The following is a 20,823-nucleotide window of genomic DNA, read 5'->3' as shown; positions in this document are numbered from 1 at the left end:
CCTTGTTTATCCAGCTGACTATGTGTCCAGTACTGTGCCAAGCCCATGTATCTTTTCTACAAATCCTCACCCAACCCCATTGTTTTAGAGAGAGGAAACAGAGCTCAGGAACCTGAAGTTACAACCCCAGGATCATTGTGAATGGGGGAGCTGGGCTTAAGGCCACGCCATTTGAAGCTCACCTGTGGGCCCTGAACCTCATGTTTAGGCCCGCATGCTCAAGTTTCCCTGCTCTTTCATTCTTCTGCCTCCATTTCCTTTATTTTATTCATCTGTCCCCATTACCTTCTCCCCTGCCCATGACCTCCTAACCATCCTTCAGAACCCTGCTCAAATACCTCTTTGTTTTTTGAAGCACCCAAGCAAGGAACATTTCATTTCTCCCTCCTACAAATAATTGAGCACCTTCATATTCTAGGCATTGTGGTAGGCCCTGGGGAAACACTGGACAGTACACTGACTTGTCGCCACCAATTAACAAGGAAACACAAACCAATACATTGTTATTAGCTGTAAAAACAGTCATGAAGGACATGAACTGTGTGCTCTAATAAAGAGTGATGAAGTGGAACTACTGTGTACTGGGTGATCAGAGAAGGTCTTTGGAAAAGGAAGGATTTGAGAACTTCCAGGCAGAGGAAGGCAAGGGCAAAGGCCCAGAGGTAGGGAGAGTTTGATGAGTGTGAAGAAACAGCAAGTTGGCCAGTGTGACTGGAGCAGAAAGAGAAAGGAAAGACTGGTAGGAAGTGAATCAATGAAGCAGGTGAGCCTCCCTTAGCATAGTTCCCTAAGGCATTGAAGTTTTAAGGTATCTGTCTCCTTCCTGGGGCAGAGGGGTCAGATCAAATCCTAGTGGTGTCTCCGGGGCAGGGCCTGACACCTAGGAGGTGTGCAGCTGAGATGGCGTGAAGCAGGGTCAGCCAGTAGGTGATAGACAGCTCCGCCCCTTCCCTCCTTTCTTTCCTTCAAGAAAGAGGCCGGGCCCTTCCCATTTGTCTGGCTCCCTTGGGCCACCCTAAGGTGGCCATAAGTCAGCTTGGTGGGGGTGGGCAAGAGGGGTGCTGCTGCAGGACCTGGGAGGGGCCAGGGCGGTGCTCTTGTGGGCGTCAGGCACCATCTGCAACTCTTTTTCCTGTGTCATTTGCATTTTCTCTGAAATTATTTTTTTTTTAAGGATCCAGCCAAATGCACTGTCACGCAGGCTGCAGATTTAAAAGAGTGTGGGGGGTTGGGGGAGAGCAGTAGGCACTGGGTGTGGCCCTTCCTGGCGTCTGGCTTCCCTGAACTCGCTCTCCAACCCCCTCCCAGCCAGAGGCCACAGGGGCTGGGCTCTTGTTGCGGAGCGGATAAGAGTCATGAGTCATGCACAACTAGGGCTGCAGGGGCGTCCCCTATGCCTGGCTTCGTGTTCAGAAAGAACCATTCAGACTTCACAAGAGTCCTGTGCAAGAGGAGAGCCCATTATCTGCCCTGCTAGGGACACTGAGGCTCAGAGCCTGCTGACAGCAAGCAGAGGGCTGGAACTTCCGGCAAACTTGCAGGGTAACTCCCATTCTCACGTTAAGGTGGCCAGATCTGTCAGATGGAATACAGGTCTGCCAGATTCACAGGCTATTGTCTCTCTGCTTAGGACAGGAAGGGTTCCCAGAGGTCCTTCAGCACAACCAACCACTGTATAGCTGAGGAAAACTAAGTCCTTCAAATAGACGGGAAGGGGTGGGGTCAGGGTTTGAACTAAGAATGTCTGCTCCAGAGAAGGATGAGTTATATAACTTCAGCCATAAAACAGGCATGTCTCCTACAAATGTGGGGCTGGCTCTGCGCAGAGAGGATTGTGGGGGAGGTAGACTTCTGTGTGAAGCCCTCCCTGGTACATCATGCATGCCAGTGTGTCCTCGCCGAAGGGCTGGGTGCATTCCCCTTAGTGGGACATGAGATAAATAATTTTGAATTCCCCATTGAGAGAGCTATTTCCTCCCAATTCCTCTCATGGCATCAGGGAAAGACTCCTGTTGGTGCTAATACCTCTTTTACACCTGTCTCCAACTCACGCTTGTCTCCCTTTTTGACAAAGAAGTCCAGAGCCTTCTACGGGCAATGCTGTCCAGCTAGGATAGAGTGGAGTTTTGTTGAGGAGCCATTTGAACTGAATCCTGAAAGGTCACTGGGAGCTTGAGAGGAAACTGGGAAGAATATTCTGTGTGGCAGGAACAGCATGTATATCGTACAGGAAATATAGGGAAGCATGGGATATTTTGTAGAAAGGGGAGCCACTTGATGTGATTGTAGGTGTGAGTGATAAGGCAGAAAGGGGCACAAGGGGAAAGGCCCCTGATGCCACGTGATGATGGAATGGCTTTGAGCAGAAGCAAGGTTTTGGAGGGAGTGACACTAGAGGCAGCTAGGCAGTTACAGGATTTTATCAGTGCTCCAGGCTAAAGATGATGGTGACCTGCAGGAGGACAGTGGCTTTGGGGATGAAGTCATCAGAGCTGGCCTAACCACTAAGTTTCATATAATGGTAATAGTGATGATGATGGTAAAGATATGGTGAAGATAATAGTGATGATGATGGTGGTGATAATGGTGGTGGTGATGGTGATGATAATGATAATGATGATGGTGGTGGTGATGTGATCATAATGATAATGATAATGATGGTGATGGTGATGATGGTGATGATGATTGTGATGATAGTGATGGTGATGATTTTGTTGATGGTGGTTGTGATGGTGATAATGTTGGTGGCGATAGTGATGATGATGATAATGGTGATGGTGATGATAATGGTGGTGGTGGTGATGATGATATTAATGATAATGATGATGTTGATGATGGTGATGATGATTGTGATGATAGTGATGGTGGTGATGATATTGATGGTGGTTTTGATGGTGATAATGGTGGTGATACTGATGATGATGATAGTGATGGTGGTGATGACGATGGTGATAGTGATAGTGGTGATGATAATGGTGGTGGTGATGATGGTGATGATAATGATAATGCTAGTGTTGATGGTGATGATGATTGTAATGATAGTGATGGTGGTGATTATGTTGATGGTGGTTGTGATGGTGATAATGGTGGTGATACTGATGTTGATGATAGTGATGGTGATGGTGATGATCGTTATAGTGATGGTGGTGATGATAATGGTGGTGGTGGTGATGGTGATGATAATGATAATGATGGTGTTGATGGTGATGATGATTGTGATGATAGTGATGGTGGTGATTATGTTGATGGTGGTAGTGATGGTGATAATGATGGTGATACTGGTGTTGATGATAATAGTGATGGTGATGATGATAATGGTGGTGGTGGTGATAGTGATGATAATGATAATGATGGTGTTGATGATGGTGGTGATGATTGTGATAATAGTGATGGTGGTGATGATATTGATGGTGGTTGTGATGGTGATAATGGCGGTGATGGTGATGATGATGATAGTGATGGTGCTGATGACAATGGTGATAGTGATGGTGGCAATGATGATGAGATGATAATGATGGTGATGGTGATGATGGTGATGATTTTAATGATGATGGTGGTGATGCTGATGAAGGTGATGATGATGGTGGTAACAATATAATAATAGTACCAACTGACATTTACTTTCGTATTCTTCATCTCAATGTCATTATGAGGCCACTTTCCCATGGGATTGACATCACTTTAATCCCCATTTTTCACATGAGGAAACTGAGGCTTGCCTGTGGCCATCTGGCTACAGAGTGGCAGAGTAGGGATGGGATGCCAGATTGGCCTGACTTCTGAGCACTGAGCTCTGGACTCCATGCATCCTGTTTTCAGCCAGCAGCTGGAAAGGGCTGTGCCCTAGCCTTCCCCTGTGCCCAGGGTGCTGAGATGTCAGGTTTCTCTCTTCCTAGGCCTGTGTCCTGCTCTGACCCTGTGGGCTAAGCCTCTGAAGGCTCTGGTTGCACTTTCGGCTGGGGGCTTGTCATCCCCTTGGCATCAGTAGCTGTGCTCTGGTCCCAAGCAGGAGGGAGGGAAACCTTTCCATAGCCCACAGCCCTTTCATGCCAAACCCTGCCTGAGTGAGATGAGTGTGGAGGAATTTGGTCATATGGATCCAATTTCTCTTGAAATATGCAGCGAATGGTGCTGGACAAAGGCAGGCTGCATTGGCTGGACCTGAAATATGTAGGTGACTGCTTCTGAGATGTTTGACAACTCCAAGACTCAGCTGAATGGGCCTGCAGTGCTGGACTGTGGCAACTGGTCCAGGAGGGAGCAACTGAATGCCTTAACTCGTTCCATATGTGTGCCAAGGACACATGGACAGAGACCAAGATACAGGGAAATTGGGCCAGGCTGGGTGACGTACAGAGCAGGGCTGTGCAGGCAAAAGGGACCCTTCCAGATGGCACAGCATCACATAGTGTCAAGAATGAAGTTTAAAAGTTATTTTTACATTTTCCTACTTTGTGACCTGAGTCTCTTGACCTTGCTGAGCCTTAAGGGTTTCTACTGTCAAATGGGGAAAGCAGATTTAGAGGGAATTGAGCAGAGCCAAAGTGAAGTAGGAGGCAGAACTCAACTCCAGAGGTGGGGCTCAGACACTGGACGAAATTGAAGACTAGCTAAAACAGGGCCAGGATGGAAGCAGCTTTCCACAAGACTCACCCACCAGTGTGCCATGTCAGTTTGCCATTGCCATGGCAACACCTAGAAGTTATGCCCCTTTCCATGACAACCTCAGAAGTTACCATCCTTTTCCTAGAAATTTCTGCATAAACTGCTCCTTATTTTGCATGTAATGAGAAGTGGGTATAAATATGACTGCAGGACTGTCTCTGAGCTGCTACTCTGGGCACACTGCCTATGGGGTAGCCCTGATTTGCAAGGAGCAGTACCTCTGCTGCTGTACACTGACACTTCAATAAAAGTTGTTGTTTAACACCACTGGCTTGTGCTTGAATTCTTTCCTAGGCAAAGCCAAGAACCCTCCCAGGCTAAGCCCCAATTTTGGGGCTCACCTGTCCTGCATCAAAAGCAGGCCTTTTGGTTTCATCTACACAGAATATACCCCACCAATTCCACAACCGTCCTTTCCTTCCAGGCATCTGTTCTTCCTCTTCTCAATATGTGCTTCTGATGGGGGCTGCCAATCATACTATCCTACTCTCTGACTGCTATGACTGGGCTAAATATGGTCATGTGACTCTTACTGGGCCAATCAGAGCTCTTCTCTGGGATATTTGCCCTTGGGCTGGATGAAGGCAGACCCTTTTCCTCCACGAAGGCGAGTCCTGAGCTGTCTGTGGCTGTGTTCCCCACTCTGTGAAGATAAGGAAAAAAAAAAGTGACCAGTAAAAAGAGAGGCAGATGAAGTCAAAGGCAATGTCTAGATGAGGTTGGCATCCTGGAAGCCTGTCTCACACCTGTCCTTCTCACAGAATTTTTGGTAACAAGAGCTAAGAACAATGCCTGTTTTGCTTAAACTAACTGAATTTGTGTTTCTGTCTTATACAACTAAAACCATATTGATAAATGCAAGCCTTTCCTGACTTCCAAGGCACCTGTGTGGTTCATTACCCTTGTTGTTCCTCGGAGCCACTCTTCAAATGGGTATCCCTGTTTCTATTTACAGATGTCAGTAATCATAATCATGTCAATTTTCCAAGAACTCAATGCTGTGCCAGCTACTGAGCTGAGCTTCTCGTAGAAATTATTATACTGAATCCTGCAGTGTCCCTGGAGGTAGTGTTTATTATTTTCTCCATTTTGCACATATGGGAATAGAGGTGCAGAGGGTCAAGGGGCTTACTCCAGGCCACACAGCTGACAAATGACAGAGCTAGAATTTAAACTCAGGTCCAGTTTTCAACCCCCATGTTACTGGTCTGTGCAGGTGGTATTGATGATGAAGAGCAAAGATTTATTGAGCACCTACAGGGTGGCAATCACTTCAAACATGTTGTCTTTTTTAGTTCTCATGATGGCCTTATGAGGTAGACACTATTTTTATTCCCATTTGGCAGATGAATACATAGAGGCTTAGGGAGTTTGGGTGACTTACCAAATACCAAGTGGCTAGAAAATGGCAGAGCCACAATGCCTGTGTTATTTCAAAGCTGGTGCACAGAAATTCTACATTGTGAGCTCTGTGGTGTTAAACTGACTGGAAAAGTCCTCAGTTTATCTTTACCCACTCCTTCCCTTATCACGCCCCTTTATGATGTGGCTTTGCAACTCCTTCCATCAAAAGATGGAATCTATTCCCCATATCTTGACTCTGGATGTCTTAGTTAGCCCGGGCTGCCATAACAAAGTGCCATAGACTGGGTGGCTTAAACAACAGAAATTTATTTTCTCATAGTTTTGGAGCCTGGAAGTCTGAGATCAGGGTGCCAAACACGGTTGGATGCTGGTGAGGGCTCTCTTCCTGGCTTGCAGACAGCCACCTTCTTACTGTGTCCTCACATGGTGGAGAGAGGGAGAGATCTCCCTGTTAATTTTCTTACAAGGCCACAGTCTGATTGGATTAGGGCCCCACCCTTATGGCTCCATTTATCCTCAATCACCTCTTAAAGACCTTGCCTCCAGATATAGTCACATTGGGGGTTAGGGCATCAATATATGAATGTTGGAGCGAAGCAATTTAGTCCATAGCACTGGACTTGTGTTAGCCAGTAGAGTGTGGCAGAAATGGCATTGTGCTACTACCAAGGAGGGCCTAAAGGAAATTTTCAGTTTCTATGCTTTCTCAAAAAACCTTCATCTGCCATGAAAATAAGCCATGAGAGCCAAGCTGTCCTAGTTGAGGCCAGCCTTGACCCACCTGGTAGCTGACTGCAGATACATGAGTGAGCCCAGTCATGACCAGAAGAACAGCCATACTGAGCTCAGCCCAACTGCAGATCAGTAGAATTGTGAGCTAAATATGTTTCTTGTTTTAAGCCAGCAAGTTTTAACATAGTTTGTTGCACAGCAAAACCTAATTGATACAGAGACATTTTTGTGAGTGAATCCAATTGGGGTTGTTTCTTTCTTCTTTTTTTTTTTTTTAGATGGAGTCTCACTCTGTCACCAGGCTGGAGTGCAGTGGCACGATCTCAGCTCACTGCAAACTCCGCCTTCTGGGTTCAAGCAATTCTCCTGCCCCAGCCTCCTGAGCTGGGACTACAGGCGCCCGCCACCACACCTGGCTGATTTTTGTATTTTTAGTAGAGATGGGGTTTCACCATGTTAACCAGGATGGTCTGGATCTCTTGACCTCATGATCCACTTGCCTCGGCCTCCCAAAGTGCTGGGATTACAGGTGTGAGCCACAACGCCCAGCCCAATTGGGATTATTTCTAAGAAATATGGGGGCATGGAGTCAAGCCAAGGGGAAGTGAGGAGGGGTAGAGGCTTGGGTTGGAAAGCTGGAGAATATATTTTCAATGTATCAAGCTGGGAAAAGGCATTTAGGAAAATAGAAATCGAGACAGTAGGAGTCTGTGTTGATGAGCTCTAAGCAGATAAGCAGGTTGATTGGGCCCTCAGTCCATGGACACTAGATCTGCAGGTGGGCTCCTCTGTGGGTCTCCTGTGACCCACTGTCGACTAGGCTGGATGCTTACAACAGCCAGCTTAGGTCTGGCATCTCCTGTGCATTTCCACTGCAGGGAGGCTTGGGAAACAGCAGCAAAGGCTTTGGTATCGGACCTCCTGAGCTTGCATCCTGCCTCCCACTTTATTATCAGCTGCTAATTTTCCTTTCTCAGCCTTAGTTTCATCACCAATAAAATGCAGACAAAAATAGTACCTACTTCCCAAAGTGGGGAGAATTCAAGGAGATTCTCTTTGTCAGTGTTGGCTTTCTTATTGTGGGGGTGGGGGTAGTTGGAGTTCTAGCTCTGGGTCCAAGATCTTGTAATTAACCTCCCTGGAATGGGGGTCACCCATGCCAGCTCTCAGGATGACTCACATTCCAGGAGAGGTGCAGGTTCCTCCATGGGTTGGGTCCATGGCAGCGTCCTGCATGAGATCCTCGCCAAGGCAAGCCAGAGGCTCAGTAAGGATTCCCCAGGCAACAACTTCCTAATGGACCATTTGTTTTAGATTGCCGGAGATTCCACGATTGAAATCTCAGCATTGGTTGAATAAAAGCAAACCAAACATTCCTAGATTTTTGCTTTTCAGACTTGATGAAAAAAATGTGTGCTCCTCATGCTGCTGCAGAACAAACAAAACCAACCTCAGTTCTGCCCTTTAGATGCTGGATTTCATGTCCTTTGCACAGTTCTAATATACGCCTGTCAGTTAATGTTCTAGGTTGGGCATGGTGGCTAACACCTGTAATCTCAGGATTTTGGGAGGCCAAGGCATGAGGATAACTTCAAGCCAGAAGTTCAAGACTAGCCTGGGCAACATAATGAGACCCGCCTCTACTAAAAAAAAAAATTTTTTTTTTTTTTTTGAGATAGAGTCTCGCTCTGTTGCCCAGTCTGGAGTGCAGTGGCACAATCTCAGCTGACTGCAACCTCCATCTCCTGGGTTCAAGCAATTCTCTGCCTCAGCCTCCTGAGTAGCTGGGATTACAGGCGCCCACCACCATGCCTGGCTAATTTTTGTACTTTTTTTTTAGTAGAGACGAGGTTTCACCATCTTGACCAGGCTGGTTGTGAACTCCTGACCTCATGATCCACCCACCTCAGCCTCCCAAAGGGCTGGAATTACAGGCGTGAGTCACCATGCCCGGACTAAAAATTTTTTTTTTTTTTTAAATTAGCCAGGCATGGTGGGTTCCATGCCAGCTGTGGTTCCAGCTACTCAGGAGGCTGAGGTAAGAGGATGGCTTGAGGCTAGGAGTTCGAGACCAACCTGGGAAACATAGGGAGACCTCTGCCTCTACTAAAAATATAGAAAAAAAGATTAGCTGAGTATGGCGGTGCACATCTGTGGTCCCAGCTACTTGGGATGCTGAGATGGCTTGAGCCTGGGAGGTTGAGGCTGCAGTGAGCTGTGATTATACCATAGTACTGGGTGGCAGCCTGGGTGGTAGAATTGACCCTGTCTCAAAAAGCAAACAAAACAAAAACCACACACAACACATTCTATCCCCCTACACAAAGGCTTTTCTCTGGTGCCTATTCTCCCTTTCTCAGCTCTGTGCTTTTGGACCAGGAAGAGGTTAGGCAGCGGTAGGCTGATTACAATAACGGTCCCATTTCCCACCCCTGCCTGTGTTCACACCCTTTGCCATGTGACCCTGTGGTGTCCTCCTCTTCTGACTTTGGGCTCAGCCATGTGACTTGCTTTGGCCAACGGGATGTAAGCAATAGGACTCAGAAATCCTGTTGTGACTGGGCTCGTTCGCTCTTGCCTCCTGCCCTTGCCAAGAGAAGGACATGCCTGGGCTAGCGTGCGGGAGGGGAGGGTAAGAGGCATGTGGGGGACAGAACCGAGTTACCCAAGTCGTTCCAGCTGAGGCCAGCCTAGACCAGCCGACAGCCAGCCGAACCCCGGACAAGAGAGAAAATGCAGCCATGACTTGCAGAGCCACCTGGCCAAGCATCCTAGATGTGCAAGCAACAAATAAATGCTTAACACGGGCACCACTGAGCACATGTCATTATTTTGTCATGCAGATTTATTGTGACAAAGAGAACAGATAAGGATAGTGGGAGAGAAAGTGGGGGAGAAAATGTCTTCCCTAAGCCATCTCTGTGTCTCCTTTGCTGGATGTCACAATGGAGGACCCTGAGACCCCTTCTTGTCTGCTCCCTGCATCCACCCTTTCAGCCATGGAGAAGGTGTGACATTGGTTTTCTACGGCTGTGCTTAAGTACCTGTAATTAATAGCAAGGATGAATCCAAAGCTGCATCCTAGCCTGCACGCCCCACCTGCCCACCCCATTCAGAGTAGAGTTTGCAGGAGTTGAGTAATTGTATTGTTTATTGCACTAAATGGAACATTAATCAAACTGCTTGAAGGCACTCAGGCTGTCCCCAAGGGCTGTGTGCTCTGCCGACTGTCTGGATGGAAAGTAAGTACTCGCTGGACCTGCCTAGTGGACGTGGGAGATTCCAGCTCCAGCTTTTCAGATACCAGCCCCATGCCTCCCACGCCTCTCCATTCTTCCTGTGTTTTGGGCTCCATTTTACAGATGTGGGAGTTGAGGCCCAGAGAGGTCAAATCACTTGCTCAACATCACCCGGCAAGGAAGGGAGAGGGAGAAAATTTGAAGCCGGGTCCACATGTGTACAGAGCCAGACTAGAAGCAATGCCCACGCAGGGTCTCCTGGGTCACCAGGTAGCCCTGTGAGCTATTTTCCTCTGCTTTGCTGAGTCCTGGGAAGAGAGAGAATGAAGCAGGCAGACAACACTGATGCACAGAGATGATTTGTTTAAAGCAGCAGAAAGACCCCTGAGCATGGGGCATCAGTAAATCTCCATAAAGTTGTCCTGATCGGGTGCAAGGTGTGGAGGAGGGAGTGGCATTGATGGGCACAACTCCAAGAAGTCTTGGGTGACTCTCCACCTCATTCCTTTGCATGGGGAGGGGGTGTCTCTCCTCCCTATTCTTCGTGACAAGGTGGTTATTTTTAAACCCCTCTTTTTGCAGTGTTCATGTCAAAGTCACCATGCAAAAATACGTCAGGCATCCTGGGAAGTGACGTTCAGGCAGACAGAGCTCGGTAGAAGCCTGGGGCAGATGTTGGAGCAGCCAGGCGTGCAGCCTGGGTGGGGCTCCGATGAGTCACTCCACTCTTCCTCTCTGCTCCCCTGTCGCTGGGAGCTGTCTAGTTGGGAGTTTCCTAGGAACAGAGACAGTAAGTCCAGCCAGAACTGACCATTCACTCCGTCTCCCAACCTGAGTCCCGGGTGCCCTCTCTCCACCTCCACGGAGCACCAAGACCTAATGGTGCTCTCCACCCCCTGCCACCAGCCTTAGGATGGTGGAACCCTGGCAGTCCAGCCTCCTTCCCACAATCTATTGTCCACACCTTGGCCAGAGTGCTCCTTCAAAAGACCAAATCCAAGCACGCTCTCCCCTGCTCAAAACCCTTCCATGGTTCTACTCCCATTGCCTTCAAAACAAAGTTCTCCACTCTGTGCTCTCGAATCCTGCCTTCCTGCCAGCCTCATCTCATGCCAGTCCCTGCTCATGTCACTCTCTGCCCTGGCTGCCCCGTACTCCAGCGTTTGGCATGTGGTGGTCCCTCTGTTTAGACCACCCTTCCTCCAACTTCCTTTACCTGGCAGAGTGCTATTTTTGTTGTTGTTGTTGTTTGTTTGCTTTTTTGAGATGAAGTCTTGCTCTGTTGCCAGGCTGGAGTGCAGTGGCGTGATCTCAGCTCACTGCAACCTCTGCCCCCCAGGTTCAAGTGATTCCACTCCCTCAGCCTTCCAAGTAGCTGGGACTACAGATGTGCACCACCGTGCCAGGCTAATTTTTTGTATTTTAGTAGAGATGGGGTTTCACCACATTGGCCACGAAGGTCTTGATCTCCTGACCTTGTGATCTCCTTGCCTTGTCCTCCCAAAGTGCTGGGATTACAGGCGTGAGCCACCACGCCCAGCCAGTGCTGTTTGTTTTAAACATCACTTCCAACAAGAACTGGGAGTTGGGATGAGGGTGGCAGGTATGGAGAAACCACCTGGGTTGCTGGGATAAACTCAGAGGGGGGACAGTGATACGGTTTGGCTCTGAGTCCTCACCCAAATCTCATGTTGAATTATAATCCCCAGTGTTAGGGGAGGGACCTGGTGGGCGGTGATTGGAACATGGGGACAGATTTTCCCCTTGCTGTTCTCGTGATAGTGAGGGAGTTGTTGTGAGATCTGGTGTTAAAAAGTGTGTAGCACTTTCCCCTTTGCTCCCTCACTCTCCTTCTCTCCATGGTAAAGACGTGCTTACTTCCTCTTCATCTTCTGCCATGAGCGTAAGTTTCCTGAGGCTTTCAAGCCATGCTTCCTGTACAGCCTGTGGAACTGTGAGTCAATTAAATCTGTTTTCTTCATAGATTATGCAGTCTCTGATAGTTCTTTATAGCAGTGTGAGAATGGGCTAATATAGGTAGCAATCCAGGAAGCCCGTAAAATAAGATGGCAGGAGCAGAGTCTAGACCAGGTAGACCAGCCAGATGATGGAGGGGAGTTTTCCTTGTCGCCTGTTAACTTGGAGAGCAGCTTACCTTGGGATTTTCAAGCTTTTTTGGAAACTCGAGTTCCTGAGAAGATCCCGGAGGCAATGGCAGGGTTCAAGTTCCCACTCTCTCTGTTTTGACCTCCTTTCACAAATCTCTCCCAGAATATTTTATTAGGAGGATATGTTTTGCAGCTAAAAAAAAGTTTGTAAAACTGTATGTTTTGAAGTCAGACTGCATATGTTCATGACCCTGCTCAGCCACAAAACTGTGTGGCTTTGGGTAAATTACTTAACTTCTCTGAATGGCTTAAATTCTCAGTTTCCTAATCTGTAAAATGGAAATAATAATCGCACCGACCTCCCAGTTGTTTTGAAGAATGTGGCAGATTGTGTTTTTCAAAGATGGTCATAACCACATCTCTCATTCCTTATGCCTTTGCAGAATCTCGCCATTTCCTCATCAAGAAGTTGAATGGAAGTCCCCTCTCCTTGAACTTAGGTGGGCATTTGAATTGCCTCAATCAGCAGAGTAGCGTGGAGGTGATGCTATAACTTCTGAGGCCAGGTCATGACAATGCCATGCACTAAGTTCCTATTTCCCAGAACCTGGCTGCCATGTTGTGAGGAAGCCCAAGAAGCCCATGGAGAGGAATGGAGACCCCACCCTCATGCCCCCAGTGGATAGCTCCAGCTGAGATCCCAGCTAACAGCCAGAACCAACGTGCCAGTCATGTGAGTGAGCTATTTTGGAGGTGGGTTCTCTACCCCACAGTTAAGTTGTCTCAGCTGATGCTGTGTGCAGCTGAGATGAGCTATCCCGCTGCACCCTGCGTAAATTACAGATTGTGATTGTTGTTGCTTTAAGGCACCATGTTTTGGGGTGATCTGTAATACAGCAGTAGATTATTGGAACAAGGAATAGGTAAGATAATGCACATGAAGTGCTTATCACTAGACCAGGTGCATTAGAAGCACTTTTTACACAGGAGAAATTGAGCACAGAGACACTGATGGTTTGGCCCAAGGTCACACAGCTACTGGACATGTTTTCCAGTTACTGCTTGTGCTGCTTCTCTGCATAGAAGTAGTGAGGATGTGACTGTTGAGTTCTGAGCTGATCCTGGGGCTGGGGGCCTAGCTTCTCTCCCCAAAGACTTGCACCCATTGCTGAGAGCAGGGTTTATCAACCAGGCCTGGGTGCTTCCAGACAAGCTTGCTGCAAGTCACTTCCTCCCTGCCTCTTCCCTCCGGGGCCCTCAATGGCTGCCCCAGGAAGGTGGGGAAAAGTGGTTCCACTGGGCATTGGCAAGTGAAGAGCCCTGGAGGCAGGGAGGGGGCATCTCCTGGCACCAGCCCCTGCTTCCTGTCTGCTTGCAGCTCCTCTTCCCAAGCGTAAGTGGCTTTGAGGGAGGATCTGGGTGACTCTTTCCTCTAGGCTTTAATAATACTGTTAATTAAGCAGCCAAGAGAAGAACACGGCTGGCGCCAGCAAGGGGACAATGGTCTGAAAAGGGGACAGAGAGACACATCAACAGCTTCCCATGCAGGGCTTTCAAAAGAGCAGCTGTGGGGAGCAGGCGGGCAGGGGACATAAGGGACCCCGCCAGAGCCGAGCGCAGCGTGGCTGGGCAGGGAGGCGCTGGGATGAGCCCATGCCAGCTGCCCAGCTGTGCTTCTCTCTGGCACCCCCTGCCTGCCCAGCTGGACGAGGGCTTCTCTGGAGCTTCTGGACAGGCTGGATGAAACAGGCAGCCAGAGGGCACCAGCTGGTCCACACAGACCCCCCAGGAGACCTTATTTTGCCTTCATTTCCTCATCTACAAAATAGAAGGGTTGAACTAGCTTCCATTTCTTCTTACGTGCCACTCTCAATTGAAGGTGGCTGCTTGGAACGTTGACTTGAGAAATTAGAAGCCGAATCAATGCTCCATGGAGAAGCATGCTGGGATTGATTTGTGATGTCTGCCACGAGTATAGGATTGGCCATTTAGGGCATGAATGCTATCCATGGATTGGATCTCCGAAGGTCCATTCATTCATCCAATAAGTAGTTAAAAACCACCTACTGAGTGTAGATCTTTTCACTCTGATCTAGTTTCCTTATTTATATAATGAGTACCTATGGAGAAGTAGAGCCATCCCTCAGTATCCACGGGGAATTTGTGCCAGGATACCCCATGGGTATGAAAATCCACAGATGCTCAAGTCCTTTTTATACAAAGGGAGTACTATCTGCATATAACCTACACATATCCTCCCACATACTTTAAGTCATTTCTAAACTAGTTATAATACCAATACAATGTAAATGCTATGTGAAAAGTTGTTACACCGTCTTGTTCAGGGAATGGGAATAATGACAAGGAAAAAAGTCATGTTCAGTACAGACACAACCATCCATTTTATTTTTTCCAAATATTTTCACTCTGCGGTTTGTTGAGTCCATGGATGTGGAATCCACATATATGGAGGGCCAAGTGTACTTTCTTTTTGTCTGGGCTGTGATCTCTGGAGACAGAGAAAATAGGAAGAAATCAGGGCCAAGAGAGAAGAGATATCAGGAGTGCTAAGAAGAAAGTGTTGGCATTTGCATATTGCCTTAAATCAGGCTGGCAAACCACAACCCCGGGCTAATAAAGTTTGATTGGCATACGGCCACACCCACCTGTTTATGTATGGTCTGTGGTGCAGAGTTGAGTGGTAGGAGGGACAGAGAACTTACGGCTCACAAAGCCTAAAGTAGTTACTATCTGGCTCTTTACAGATAACCTTTGCCGACCCAGGTGTATACAATTCAAGGCATTTTCCCAGTCATCCTATCACTTGCTTTTCATGCCAACTCTCTGAGTTTAGCAGGGCAGATTTGATGAAGTCCCATTTTTCAGAAGAGGAAACTGCATCCCAGCCCCAGAAGGCCAGGCCTTGAACTTGAGTGTCCTATTTCTTTCCCTGGGCCTCCTCCACGCTGCCTTCCATCTGACTCAAAAACCTGCCAAGCTTTTCAATTTTGCTTCTGAAATCTCTGGCAGCAGTCTCAGCCCCCAGTATCACTCACCTGATTGATGCTAACGTCCTACGGGATTTCTCCTTCGAAGCTATCCGATAGTAGCTAGAGAGGTTTTTCTTAAGCCCAAATCTAAATCAAATCTAACTCTAAATCTAAAGCCCAAATCTAACTCCTTTGCTCAGAGCCCTCCCATAGCTCCCCTGTGCTCCAGCCCAAAGCCTGAGCTCCTTAGCATGATCTGTAGGGTACCTGTTGCGCTTGGAGCCGGCCGGCTTCCCTGTATAGTCTGGGGGCATGTTGCTCCTTTGCCCCTCCCAGGAATTTCTCTCTACCCCATCAAACAGGATTTCTCATTGCTAAGACCTCATTCTTTTAAGGCTCAACTTAGTCCACAAGCAACCCCAAGGAAGCCCTCTCTGCTCCCTCCCCACGTTCAGCCAGGTTAGTGCCGCCCCTGCCCATACTGACCTGGCCATTTGGGGCGTGAAGGCTATCCATGGATCGGATCTCTGAAGGTCCACTCTTTCAACCAATAAGGAGTTAAAAACCACCTACTCAGTGTAGGTCTTCTCTCTCTGATCTAGTTTCCTCATTTCTTATTATTCACTACTGCACAGGCCTTGCATCCAGTAGGCGTTCACTAAATGCACTCACAATCTTGCTGATGGGAACTTGCCCAGAGCTCTCAAACCCCAGGCCCCACTGTTGGCCTAATGCAGAGGTGCCCAGTCCCCGAAGATCCCCGAGGGCTCTCTGCTCCTCCCCTCTCTGTGGCTGCCCCAGGGCCTGAATAGTTTGCAGCTGTGAATTTGCCAGGCAAGGACCACGGCAGCCCTCTCGGCCTCATTACTTTTGGCATCTGTCTTATCCCTTAAGCATCTTCAGTGGGGAAGAAGAACAGCTTGATGGGAAAATGCCCTGACAGACGTTGTACCATTAACACATTTTTCTCATGCCCTGAACGTGGCCCCACAATCCTTCTGGAAGCATCTATAATGGACAGAAAAAGAGATGGCAGTAAGGCTACAATGTTTGCAGGGGCAGGGGAATGAAAGAAGGCAGGTACTAACATCACCAAGTACCTACTGTGTGCCATATGCTATTCTGCTAATTACAGCTACCATTTGTATAGCTTTACTTATGTGCCAGCTACACACACACACACACACACACACACACACACACACACACAGCGCTCAGGACTGGCTTCAGGCATGGCTGGATCCAGGTGTTCCAACAATGTCCACAGGACAGGACCTGGTCCTATTTTCCTCTCACAGGCAAGCTCTTTTTACAGAATCCTGAGTAATCCCAGAACTATATTCTCTTGTCAGAACTATGACAAGAAAAACATAAAAAGCTTTTTATTAATAGTTTCAGCACAAGTTCCAGGCACAAGTTCCAGGACTCATTCTCACTGATTGTACTTGGGTCACGTGCATGTTCCTGAGCCAATCACAGGACTAGGAATGGAGCTCTTTGATTGGCCAAGCCCAGGTCATGTGCCCTTCTAAGAGCTGGGGACTGGGATAAGTCTCTCTTAAACATCACAGAGGGAGGCCAAGGCAGGAGGATCACTTGAGGTCACGAGTTCTAGACCAGCCTGGCCAAATGGTGAAATCTCGTCTCTTCTGAAAAAACACAAAAATTAACTGGGCATGGTGGCACATGCTTGTAATCCCAGGTCCTTGGGAGGCTGAGGCAGGAGAATCACTTGAACTCTGGAGGCAGAGGTTGCAGTGAGCTGAGACTGGAGGCAGAGGTTGCAGTGAGCTGAGATCGCGCCACTGTACTCCAACCTGGGCAACAGAACAAGACTCCGTCTCAACAAACAAACAAACACAAACAAACAAAAAAAATCGAAAAACAACTAACATCACAGTCCAAGGGAGGTGGGAGAATGATGGATGATCCCTGAGGGAGAATCAGGGTGCTGGTCAGGCAGAAACAATTGTCTATCACAGGGGCCTGCGAATCTCACTTCTATGTTACTAATGAGGACACAGAGTTACAAAAAGGCAAATGGACCGCCCAGACTCACACGGCTGATACGCGGCAGAATCTTGATTGGAGCCCAGGACTCCCGGACTGATTTATAAAAATCCTGGAGAGGGCGGGCACGGTGGCTCCTGCCTGTCATACCAGCACTTTGGAGGGCTGAAGTGGGAGGGTCGCTTGAAGCCAAGAGTTCGAGACCAGCCTGGGCAACATAGTGAGACCCCATCTCTAAAAAAACCCCCAAAGCCCTAGGGAACAATAAACTGTCCTTCTTTTCTCTCCCCCGTATTTATTGAGCACTAATTATATGCCAGGTACTATACTTTGGAGATTACAGTGGTGAATACAACAGATGTGGTCCCTGCATTGATGAAGCTTAAATTTAAAGAAGTCGGTTTCTTGCTTCCCTTTCTCACTGCTCTACCCTCCACATGGACAGCCCTCTCCACCCCACCAGTCTCAGTCCCCAGTGACCTGTGTTCCAATCTTCCCTGACTCTCTACGTGTGATTAGGGTAGTGCCATCCCCTCCAAGCCTGCCTTGCTGGTTGCAGCCAGACCTTCCTTTCCTTGCCTGAGTCCTGCAGCCCCTCTCTCCCCTTAGGTCGCCCCTGCTTGCCCCTGAGATGTGCAGAAAAGATGGGGAGGCTGCCCCATCCCCTGAGGTTCTTGTTGGGGGAGGGAGAGGCACAGAAGAAAGAGCATGGGCCAGGCTGGGTTCTAGAAGCTGTCACTGCAGGGGCACACCCACATACACATCACACCCACATACACACATGCACACATGCATACTCACTCATTTGCTCATTCACAAGCATTTATTGTGTGCCTACTGTGTGCCAGGCACAGTGCCAGTATTAGGGACACAGTGGTGAACAAGAGCAGGTCCTGGCCCTACCCAGTCCCCACTCCCCACTCCCCAACAGGGAGCTCACAGAGTAAGTACACAGTGCTTCGAGAGACAGACATATAGAGTGATGAGAGTGTATATCAGGAAGGGCTTCCTGGAGGAAGTGGCAGCTGAGATATGAACTAGGTAAAGAGCAGAAGGGACAAGCATTCTAGGCTGGGAGGGAACAGCATGTGTGAAGAGTCTTCGGGGAGAAGAAGCATGAGCTCTGACAGGTTGAATGGAGGTCAGTGTGGCAGGAGCCTGAGAGAGACAGGGTGAGTTAAGACTCGGCTATGGGGAGGAGAGTGATGGGGCCACGGGAGCCACGGAGGCTTTTAAAGAAGGGAAAGGCAGAGTCAGACTTGGGTTTAGAAAGAGCCTTCTGGTTGCTGTGCCAAGAAAGGCCTGAAAGTGTGGGTGCAGTTGGAGGGGGCAACTGTGCCCTCCAGATGGACATGATAGGGGCCAGCAGTAGGGAGAATAGGTTAGGTTAGTAGGTAGCATGATGGGGAGGAGAAGCTGAATGATTTGAGAGAAATTTCAGTGGCAAAGAGGAAGGAGTGCAGGTGCCACTGGTATCCGGTGTGGGCAGTGGGAGGATACTCTGTACAACTTCTGCCTGGGGCCCCAGATACAGAGAAGGTGCCAGGTGGGGGAAGGTGCCCCTTACACCCTTAATACCTCCTTCAGACCTCCCTCACACCCCTACTCACAACCTCACTCACTCACAGCAACTGGACATAGTCACATGCACAGTCTCACTCACAAATTCATCTTCCCACATTCCCTTACTGACCAGGATGCATAGTCCCTGAATCAGTCAGCACAGGATGGATTATGCCACAGTAACAAACAACCCTCAACACAGCATTGTTCAGCCATAGAGGTTTCACTCACACCTATGCTATCTTACTCTCTCTGCCCCACCCACTCCCACTTCCCCTCATTCACACCCAGTCCCTGTACCAGTCAGCCTGGGCTGGATCCGTAGGGGCTTATTTCCTGCTCGCGCTCTATCCATCATGGCAGGGTGAGGGCTCTCTTTCACTTTATCTTTCCTCCCAGCACACTGATATGCAGCCTCTCTCTTCTCGTGGTCATGGAAGAGCAAAGGAGACAGTGAACCAGGGAGAGGCTCTTGAAACTCCACCTGAAAGTGACACATGGCATTTTCTGGCCGGGCGCGGTGGCTCAAGCCTGTAATCCCAGCACTTTGGGAGGCCGAGACGGGCGGATCATGAGGTCAGGAGATCAAGACCATCCTGGATAACACAGTGAAACCCCGTCTCTACTAAAAAGTACAAAAAACTAGCCGGGCGCGGTGGCGGGCGCCTGTAGTCCCAGCTACTCCGGAGGCTGAGGCAGGAGAATGGCGTGAACCCGGGAGGCGGAGCTTGCAGTAAGCTGAGATCCGGCCACTGCACTCCAGCCTGGGCGGCAGAGCGAGACTCCGTCTCAAAAAAAAAAAAAAAAAAAGAGTGACACATGGCATTTTCACATTTTATTGACCAGAGCAAGTCCTGTGGCCATGTTGACTGTCAAGACAGAGTGATCCTTCTGCATGGAGGGGCAAAGACTATCTATGCCTTTGAATACTACAGACCACCAATGCACCCACGTTTCTTCCCATGGGAACCCCTTCACTAACACACTCGCTGTCCCTCCCTCTGCCAGTCACACACACATTTTCAGCCACATACTGTTTGTTCACTATGCCTACCCTTGGCGACACGTGTGTACTTGCACTTAACTCACACCCATCCCTCACTCATGAACACACTTTTTCAGAGTGGCTCTGATCAACACACCCTCTTTGTCACTGCTCCACACACTCACAGGCACACTTTAATTTTGCACACATTCCCACACTTAACCTGGTTAACACCTACATCTACCCCACTAGAGACTGAATGTTTGTGTTGCCCCAAAATTCATATGTTGAAACCTAACCCCCAAGGTATTGGTATTAGGAGGTGGGGACATTGGGCAGTGATTCGGTCATGGGTATGGAGCCCTCATGTCATATACGGCATCAGTGTTTGTCTTAGTCCTGTTTCTCATGTTATCACAGAATATTGGTGACTGGGTAATTTATAATAAAAAATTTATTTCTCATGGTTCTGGAGGCTGGGAAGTCCAAGAGCATGGTGCTGGCATCTGCTGAGGACCTTTGTGCTGCATCAGAACATGGCAGAAGGCATCACATAGCAAGTGAGTGCATGAGACCAAGAGAGAGTTGGGCAAAACTCATCCTTTTATCATTCTCACCATAATTGACCTACTCCTGTGATAATGGCATTAATCCATTCATGATGGCAGAGCCCTCATAACCTAAGCACCTCGTAAGGCCCCATCTCTCAATACCCTTACAATGGCAATTAAGTTTCAATGTGAACTTTGGAGGAGACATTCAAACCATAGTAGTGCTGTTATAAAAGAGGTCCCAGGCCAGGTGTGGTGGCTCATACCTGTAATCCAAACACTTTGGGAGGCCAATGTGGGAGGATTTCTCGAGCTCAAGAGCTTGAGACCAGCTTGGGCAACATAGTGAGGCTGTGTCTCTACTTAAAAAAAAAAAAAAAAGTTAGCTGAATGTGGTAGCACGTGCTTACAGTCCCAGATACATGGGATTCCCTGGGAGGATTGCTTGAGCCTAGGAGTTGGAGGCTGCGGTGAGCTGTGATTGTACCACTACACTCCAGCCTGCGTGACAGAGCAAGACCCTGTCTCAAAAAAATATTCATAAAAGAAGAGGCTCTAGCCCAGGTGCAGTAGCTCGTGCCTGTAATCCCAGCACTTTGGGAGGCTGAGGCAGGC

Source organism: Macaca nemestrina, chromosome 15, assembly GCF_043159975.1.
Source record: "Macaca nemestrina isolate mMacNem1 chromosome 15, mMacNem.hap1, whole genome shotgun sequence".
In the NCBI taxonomy this organism is placed as follows: Eukaryota; Metazoa; Chordata; class Mammalia; order Primates; family Cercopithecidae; genus Macaca; species Macaca nemestrina.
Note: the sequence above shows the minus strand (reverse complement) of the source record.